Source organism: Pecten maximus, chromosome 3 (genome assembly GCF_902652985.1).
Source record: "Pecten maximus chromosome 3, xPecMax1.1, whole genome shotgun sequence".
Lineage (NCBI taxonomy): Eukaryota > Metazoa > Mollusca > Bivalvia > Pectinida > Pectinidae > Pecten > Pecten maximus.
The window spans coordinates 27497821-27507708 of NC_047017.1; positions in this window are offsets into that span (position 1 = coordinate 27497821).

Sequence of the window (9888 nt, forward strand, 5' to 3'; positions counted from 1 at the left end):
GTCGTACAATTAGATAAGTATTGTTAATCAGTTCATTGTTTTCACTGGTGCCGTTTTAAAAGCTCGAGTTGAGGATCCTTCTCCCCTGCCCTCTCCTGCCTTCTGCCAACCCCTGCTACATTACCACTGGTTACCGTCTCCCGCCCCTCATCCTTTACCCCTACAACCCTCCTGTTGTTCCCCATGTCCACTTCAACGTTCCCGTCTCCTGCCCCTCGATCTTTACCTCTACAACCCTCCTGTTGTTCCCCATGTCCACCTCCCCGTTCCCGTCTCCCGCCCCTCGACCTTTACCCCTATAACCCTCCTGTTGTTCCCCGTGTCCACATCCCCGTCCCCGTCTCCCGCCCTCGTCCTTTACCCCTACAACCCTCCTGTTGTTCCCCATTTACACCTCCCCGTTCCCGTCTCCCGCCCCTCGTCCTTTACCGCTCCAACCCTCCTCTTGTTCCCTATATCCACCTCCCAGTCCTCGTCTCCCTCCCCTCGTCCTTTACCCCTACAACCCTCCTATGGTTCCCCATGTCCACCTCCCCGTCTCCCGCCACTTGTCCTTTACCCCTACAACCCTCCTGTGGTTCCCCATTTCCACCTACCCGTCCCCGTCTCCCGCCCCTCGTCCTTTACCCCTACAACCCTCCTGTTGTTCTTCCATGCCACACTCCGCGTCCCCGGTCTCGTATCTCGTCACCCTCCCAGACTCACTCTCCTCGATCCCCACTGTCCCTTCCCTATCACCCACGTTCTCCTGTTCTGCCACCTTCTTGCCTGTATTCCTCCCCATCGCCCGGTCTCCTCATCCTGCCACCCTCATGTCTACAACCTCCTCATGTCCACCTCCCCGTCCCCAGTCTGCTGCTCTCTTAACTCCTCCTCCTCCTGTAACTTCCCCTCTATCGTCTCCCTTCCCTACCGCCCCTGTCTCCTACCCCACCGCCCTCCTGTCCATTCCCTCCCCTGCTGCCTGTTTCCATACGCCCATCATTTCCCTTCTCTTGCTCATGCACCCCTTCTGTTGGGACCCTCCCCTGCCCATCGTCCCCTGTTCCCTTACGCACATATTCCCCCTCCAGTATATCCACTCTCCCGAACACCGTCTCCAGCCCCATGGCACCCCCTTTCTGCCCCCGCCAACCGCCTCGGCCCTGTCTCCTGCCCCTCCTGATCGACAGCTGGATGGTCACCTCGTGGCTCAGCCAAGTGACTTACGGGGATATTTCATCCTCTATCTACACAAACGGAAAATTTCACCACAAAATACGCCCTATACATTCCTCATCGTATCTTATAGTGTAAGGAAAAGACAAGTGAAGTCTGGTATCAGATATATCCTCAGTACCACTGTTTCCTGTCGGAATTTTTCGGAGCTTGACACTGCCCTGATTGGTAGCACTGACGCAGTCCCTATGCGAGGCTGGTTCTCGGCGCCAGGCACTGTCCGCATTGTAATGCTTTAAGTATTGGAATATATATTCATATTTAGGGCAGGGGATAACGATCTCGATGTTCTTTTGTGATTGATTGACATTTAGGCGCGAACCAACATGACGTCCTTCAGCATCCCAGTCCTGCAAGGCCGTTCCCGCTAGATACAGGCGGGAGATTCTATATCTGATATAGATCGTATCTCAAAAACTCAAAATTGAGGCAAGGAAAAGATAGTTTCCATCAAAATACAAAAACAAACATGGTTTATTTGTCAGGTTTGGACACTGGTATAACTTATTGGGACACTGTAACTTCTAATGTCACGTGTTGTAGTCCATTGTTACTTGCTGTAAGTTTTTGATACATGCTGTAATCTATTGTAACATAATGTCAAACGCCGCGTGCCTTTTTTACCTGCTACAATATGCCGTTTCAAAGGTGCTGCAACCTGTTGTGAGACCATCAATAACGTGCCGTGTTACCATCAGTCACGTGTTTAACCTGCCGTGTTACCATCAGTCACGTGTTTAACCTGCCGTGTTACCATCAGTAATGTGTTTAACCTGCCGTGTTACCATCAGTCACGTGTTTAACCTGCCGTTTACCATCAGTAACGTGTTTAACCTGTTGTGTTGCCATCAGTTACGTGTTTAACCTGCCGTGTTACCATCAGTAACGTGTTTAACCTGCTGTTCCATCAGTAACGTGTTTAACCTGCCGTGTTACCATCAGTAACGTGTTTAACCTGCTGTTCCATCAGTAACGCGTTTAACCTGCCGTGTTACCATCAGTAACGTGTTTAACCTGCCGTGTTACCATCAGTAACGTGTTTAACCTGCCGTGTTACCATAAGTAACGTGTTTATCCTGCCGTGTTACCATCAGTAACGTGTTTAACCTGCTGTTCCCTCAGTAACGTGTTTAACCTGTTGTGTTCCATCAGTAACATGTTTAACCTGTTGTGTAACCATCAGTTACGTGTTTAACCTGTTATGTTACCAGTAACGTGTTTAACCTGCCGTGTTACCATCAATAACGTGTTTAACCTGCTATGCTACCATCAGTTACGTGTTTAACCTGCTGTTGATTCTGTTGTTGTATTTGTGTGCTATTGTCATCTGTTGTGTCGTGTTACGTGCTATTGTTGTATGCCGTGTGCTTTTGTTGTATGTTGTGTGCTTGTGCGATTGTCATATGTTGTGTATGTTGTATTGTTGTATGTTGTGTGCTATTGTTGTGTAGTGTGTGCTATTGTTGTATGTTGTGTCCTATTGTTATGTGATATTGTTAGCTGTTTTGCCCTGCTGTTGCCTGTTGTAATTATGTAGTTGGTACTGTTGTAACTTGCTGTTAAATGTTAATTGCGCCCTATTTCACTGTTGTAATTATGCAATTTGAATAGCTGTAAGTAGTTGTTACCTGTGGAAGCCTGTCGTTACCATCTGATATTGTGTTAAGTCGGAGGCATCAATTTATTGACAAAGTCAAACAGACAGCACGTTTGAGGTCACAGTGGCACTTGGTTATCATACAGATCTTGATTCCGCAGCGTCGCCGTTAATTACAAGTCGCCCCGAGACAGCTGAAGGGGAGACACTGATGCGGGTTGAAGCTGTGCGCGCTGTGGTGCTTGTTGACGTTCCAACTCCGCCAATCGTGTTACCTTTGCAGTCCAGAAGGAAATCTTACCATACTAACATCGCCATGTTCAGAGGTCATCACTCTTGTAACAAGCTTGACTTGTCGGAGACTTAGGAAATGTCGCCTGAAAAAACAGGACGAGGCATCAACCTGATTAGCGCTGTGAGTGGTTAAGTAACAATATAATCTACGTATCAGATGAGTTTCCTTTTATGTAAACCTCTGCTAAATATATCAACCCCAATCCCACACACTCCGCTTAGGACTAATTCTAAACTTTGATATCTCAGGTTGTAATCGCTGAAAATCTGTAAATCACGCAATGATTAAAACGGATACATTCTGACGATGTTTTTGGTGCCAAATATGCGCTCAGGTACCAGGCGTTGGTTTGGTGCTCAAAGAGTAGAGATGTTCAGGAGGCGCCCGAGTAACAATGTCCAGAGGCGCTAAGGGTAGTAGGTGTTCTGAAGGCGCTCAGATAGAATTTTAAGGGACGTCAAATGCATATAGCAGGTGCTTAGAAATGATCAGGTAAATTCGAGAGACGTAAGGTAGTAGCCAGTAGGTGCTTTCAGGAACGTTCAGGTAATAAGTGTTCAGAACACGTTGATGTAATAGGCGTTTAGAGGTGCTCGGGTAGATGGCGTTCGGGGGTGATTAGGAAGAGGATGATCAAGAGTCGCTTATGTAGATGTTCACAAGGTTCTAATAGAAGTTGTTCATGAGGCGTTTACGTAGAAGGTGTTCAGGAGCGTATAGGTAAGAAGTATTCTGGAAGCATTTAGGTGATAGGTGTTCAGAAGGCGTTAGGGTTATAGGTGTTCAGGAGGCGTTTAGGTTATAGGTGTTCATGAGGCGTTTTAGTTATAGGTGTTCAGGAGGCGTTTAGGTTATAGGTGTTCATGAGGCGTTTTAGTTATAGGTGTTCAGGAGGCGTTTAGGTTATAGGTGTTCATGAGGCGTTTTAGTTATAGATGTTCAGGAGGCGTTTAGGTAGAAGATTTCAGGAGGCATTTAGGTAGGTGTTCATAAGAGTCGTTTAGGTAATAGGTTTCCTGGCAGGAGGATTCCAGGTAATACGTGTTTAGGTAAAAGTTATTCAGGAGGCGCTCAGCTAGAATGTGTTCAAGATACTTTTAGGGAGGTGTTCAGGAACCAACCTCTGTATACCCTCACCACTACCCACCTACACCCCTCTCTGTATACCCTCACCACTACCCACCTACACCCCTCTCTATATACCCTCACCACTACCCACCTACACCCCTCTCTGTATACCCTCACCACTACCGACCTACACCCCTCTCTGTATTCCCTCACCACTATCCACCTACACCCCTCTCTGTATACCCTCACCACTATCCACCTACACCCCTCTCTGTATACCCTCACCACTACCCACCTACACCCCTCTCTGTATACCCTCACCACTACCCACCTACACCCCTCTGTATACCCTCACCACTACCCACCTACACCCTCTCTGTATACCCTCACCACTACCCACCTACACCCCTCTCTGTATACCCTCACCACTACCCACCTACACCCCTCTCTGTATACCCTCACCACTACCCAAGTACACCCCTCTCTGTATACCCTCACCACTACCCACCTACACCCCTCTCTGTATACCATCACCACTACCCACCTACACCCCTCTCTGTATACCCTCACCACTACCCACCTACACCCCTCTCTGTATACCCTCACCACTACAAACCTACCCCCTCTATGTATACCCTCACCACTACCCACCTACATCCCTCTCTGTATACCCTCACCACTATCCACCTACACCCCTCTCTTTATACCCTCACCACTACCCACCTACACCCCTCTCTGTATACCCTCACCACTATCCACCTACACCCCTCTGTATACCCTCACCTCTATCCACCTACACCCCTCTCTGTATACCCTCACCACTACCCACCTACACCCCTCTCTGTATACCCTCACCACTACCCACCTACACCCCTCTCTGTATACCCTCACCACTACCCAAGTACACCCCTCTCTGTATACCCTCACCACTACCCACCTACACCCTCTCTGTATACCCTCACCACTACCCACATACACCCCGCTCTGTATACCCTCACCTCTATCCACCTACACCCCTCTTTGTATACCCTCACCACTACCCACCTACACCCTCTCTGTATACCCTCACCACTACCCACCTACACCCCTCTCTGTATACCCTCACCACTATCCACCTACACCCCTCTCTTTATACCCTCACCACTACCCACCTACACCCCTCTCTGTATACCCTCACCACTATCCACCTACCCCCTCTCTGTATACCCTCACCACTACCCACCTACACCCCTCTCTGTATACCCTCACCACTACCCAAGTACACCCCTCTCTGTATACCCTCACCACTACCCACCTACACCCTCTCTGTATACCCTCACCACTACCCACATACACCCCGCTCTGTATACCCTCACCTCTATCCACCTACACCCCTCTTTGTATACCCTCACCACTACCCACCTACACCCTCTCTGTATACCCTCACCACTACCCACCTACACCCCTCTCTGTATACCCTCACCACTATCCACCTACACCCCTCTCTTTATACCCTCACCACTACCCACCTACACCCCCTCTCTGTATACCCTCACCACTATCCACCTACCCCCTCTCTGTATACCCTCACCACTACCCACCTACACCCCTCTCTGTATACCCTCACCACTACCCACCTACACCCCTCTCTGTATACCCTCACCACTATCCACCTACACCCCTCTCTATATACCCTCACCACTACCCACCTACACCCCTCTCTGTATACCCTCACCACTACCCACCTACACCCCTCTCTGTATACCCTCACCACTATCCACCTACACCCCTCTCTGTATACCCTCACCACTACCCACCTACACCCCTCTCTGTATACCCTCACCACTATCCACCTACACCCTCTCTGTATACCCTCACCACTACCCACCTACACCCCTCTCTGTATACCCTCACCACTACCCACCTACACCCCGCTCTGTATACCCTCACCTCTATCCACTTCCACTTCTTTTTGACCTCATGACCTAGCACCCACATCCATTGTACTATACACAAAGTCCATCTACAACTTCTTTGTTTGCCCCCTCCTTTTCCGTTCCTTTTCACTTCCACACTTGGACTTCTCCCAACCGACCCTCCTTCCCAACCCCTCCCTGCATTCTCCCAACCGACCCTCCTTCCCAACCCCTCCATGCATTCTCCCTACCCACCCTCGATCCCAACCCCTATTGCATTTTTTTCCTGCCCAGCCTTAATCCCAACCCTTCATGCATTCTCCCTACCCACCCTCGATCCCAACCCCTATTGCATTTTTTCCTGCCCAGCCTTAATCCCAACCCTTCATGCATTCTCCTTACCCATCTTCGATTACAACCACTGCCTGTACTTCAATACCACGAATGTATCCCGATTAAGTGTTAAATTATTTTTCCTTACCTGTTTAGAAATCACGGGCATTCATTCATGGAATGGGTTGCTGGTTCTGGTCATGACTCGGGTATGGTCACACGAGTTTGTGGGACGGTCCGGATGTTTTGTGATGTGGTGATTAGCGGGAAAGTAGGCGGACTATTACAGTCAGGTCAAAGGCATTAGATACCGTGCCTTTATCATGGGTAATTAACAGTACACAGAAATATCTTCAACTTTATACAGATCAAAAGTGAAACATATTTGAGGAGGTTTCATAATCTTAGAATATCTCGGCGGGAGGGTCGATGATATAACGGGACTTTCTCTCGCGGCGCGAACGCTTGGGCCGTAATACCCATCATTATGTTGTTTATAGAATAACACCCATGAAAATATTCTCAAAAGCAAAATAAAAACCTTTGATTTATCTATAACCTCATCAATCATGCTATAACGTTATTTTCTTTTTATAGATATGAATATTTTCTTCATAATTATCTCCACGTTACACAAAATTACTCAAATTCCCCAATATATAATGTATACAGCCGGAATAAAACCAACAGGTAGGAGTGTTTAAAAAGCATAATGGCGAATCTATAGGGGGTTGATTCTAAAAACATTTATATAGATTACGTTATAGGGCAAAACATTTGTATAGATCTCTTACGTTGTAGGGAGGTAAATGTAATAACATTTGTATATATTACGTTATAGGAAGGTTAATGTAATAACATTTGTATATATTACGTTATAGGGAGGTAAATGTAATAACATTTGTATATATTACGTTGTAGGGAGGTAAATGTAATAACATTGGTATAGATGTGTTACGTTGTAGGGAGGTAAATGTAATAACGTTTGTATAGATGTGTTACGTTGTAGTGAGGTAAATGTAATAACGTTTGTATAGATGTGATGCGTTGTGGGGAGGTAAATGTAATAACATTTGTATAGATGTATTGCGTTGTAGGGAGGTAAATGTAATAACATTTGTATATGTGTGTTACGTTGTGGGGAGGTGAATGTAATAACATTTGTATAAATGTGTTACGTTGTGGGGAGGTAAATGTAATAACATTTGTATAGATGTGTTACGTTGTGGGGAGGTTCATGTAATAACATTTGTATAAATGTATTGCGTTGTAGGGAGGTTAATGTAATAACATTTGTATAGATGTGATGCGTTGTGGGGAGGTAAATGTAATAACGTTTGTATAGATGTGATGCGTTGTGGGGAGGTAAATGTAATAACATTTGTATAGATGTATTGCGTTGTAGGGAGGTAAATGTAATAACATTTGTATATATGTGTTACGTTGTGGGGAGGTGAATGTAATAACATTTGTATTAAATGTATTGCGTTGTAAGGAGGTAAATGTAATAACATTTGTATAGATGTGTTACGTTGTAGGAAGGTAGATATAATAACATTTGTATAGATGTGTTACGTTGTGGGGAGGTTCATGTAATAACATTTGTATAAATGTATTGCGTTGTAGGGAGGTAAATGTAATAACATTTGTATAGATGTGATGCGTTGTGGGGAGGTAAATGTAATAACGTTTGTATAGATGTGATGCGTTGTGGGGAGGTAAATGTAATAACATTTGTATAGATGTATTGCGTTATAGGGAGGTAAATGTAATAACATTTGTATATATGTGTTACGTTGTGGGGAGGTGAATGTAATAACATTTGTATTAAATGTATTGCGTTGTAGGGAGGTAGATATAATAACATTTGTATAAATGTATTGCGTTGTAGGGAGGTAAATGTAATAACATTTGTATAGATGGGTCACGTTGTAGGGAGGTAAATGTAATAACATTTGTATAGATGTGTTACGTTGTAGGAAGGTAGATATAATAACATTTGTATAGATGTGATGGGTTGTGGGGAGGTAAATGTAATAACATTTGTATAGATGTGTTACGTTGTAGGGAGGTAAATGTAATAACATTTGTATAGATGTGCGACGTTGTAGGGAGGTAAATGTAATAACATTTGTATAGATGTGATGCGTTGAGGGGAGGTAAATGTAATAACATTTGTATAGACGTGTCTCGTTGTAGGGAGGTAAATGTAATAACATTTGTATAGATGTGATGCGTTGTAGGGAGGTAAATGTAATAACATTTGTATAGATGTGCGACGTTGTAGGGAGGTAAATGTAACAACATTTGTATAGATGTGCGACGTTGTAGGGAGGTAAATGTAATAACATTTGTATAGATATGTTGCGTTATAGGGAGGTAAATGTAATAACATTTGTATAGATGTGTTACGTTGTAGGGGGGTAGAAAAGTTATCAAGCCATAAAGCAAACCGCAAATCCGTTAATTCAATAAATGGAGGTAAATGTAATGTAATTGTGTTACGTTGTAGGGAGGCGAATTTAATACCATTTATATAATTGTGTTTCAATGTAAGGAGGTAAATTTAGTTATGTTACGTTGTAGGGAAGTAAAGGAGTAACCTGTTCTAGAAAAAAAATTTAAAGGATTTTTTATGTACAGGAAGTACGGAAATCTTGGTATATTAGACGGATATGTAACCGTACAACACACAACAAACAAGATCAATAGACGGTATATAACCGTACACTACACACAACAAACAAGATCAATAGACGGTATATAACCGTACACTACACAACAAACAAGATCAATAGACGGTATATAACCGTACACTACACACAACAAACAAGATCAATAGACGGTATATAACCGTACACTACACACAACAAACAAGATCAATAGACGGTATAACCGTACACTACACACAACAACAAGATCAATAGACGGTATATAACCGTACACTACACAACAAACAAGATCAATAGACGGTATATAACCGTACACTACACAACAAACACGATCAATAGACGGTATATAACCGTACACTACACACAACAAACAAGATCAATAGACGGTATATAACCGTACACTACACAACAAACAAGATCAATAGACGGTATATAACCATACACTACACAACAAACAAGATCAATAGACGGTATATAACCGTACACTACACACAACAAACAAGATCAATAGACGGTATATAACCGTGCAACACACAACAAACAAGATCAATAGACGGTATATAACCGTACACTACACACAACAAACAAGATCAATAGACGGTATATAACCGTACACTACACACAACAAACAAGATCAATAGACGGTATATAACCGTAGACTACACAACAAACAAGATCAATAGACGGTATATAACCGTACACTACACACACAACAAACAAGATCAATAGACGGTATATAACCGTACACTACACAACAAACAAGATCAATAGACGGTATATAACCGTACAACACACAGCAAACAAGATCAA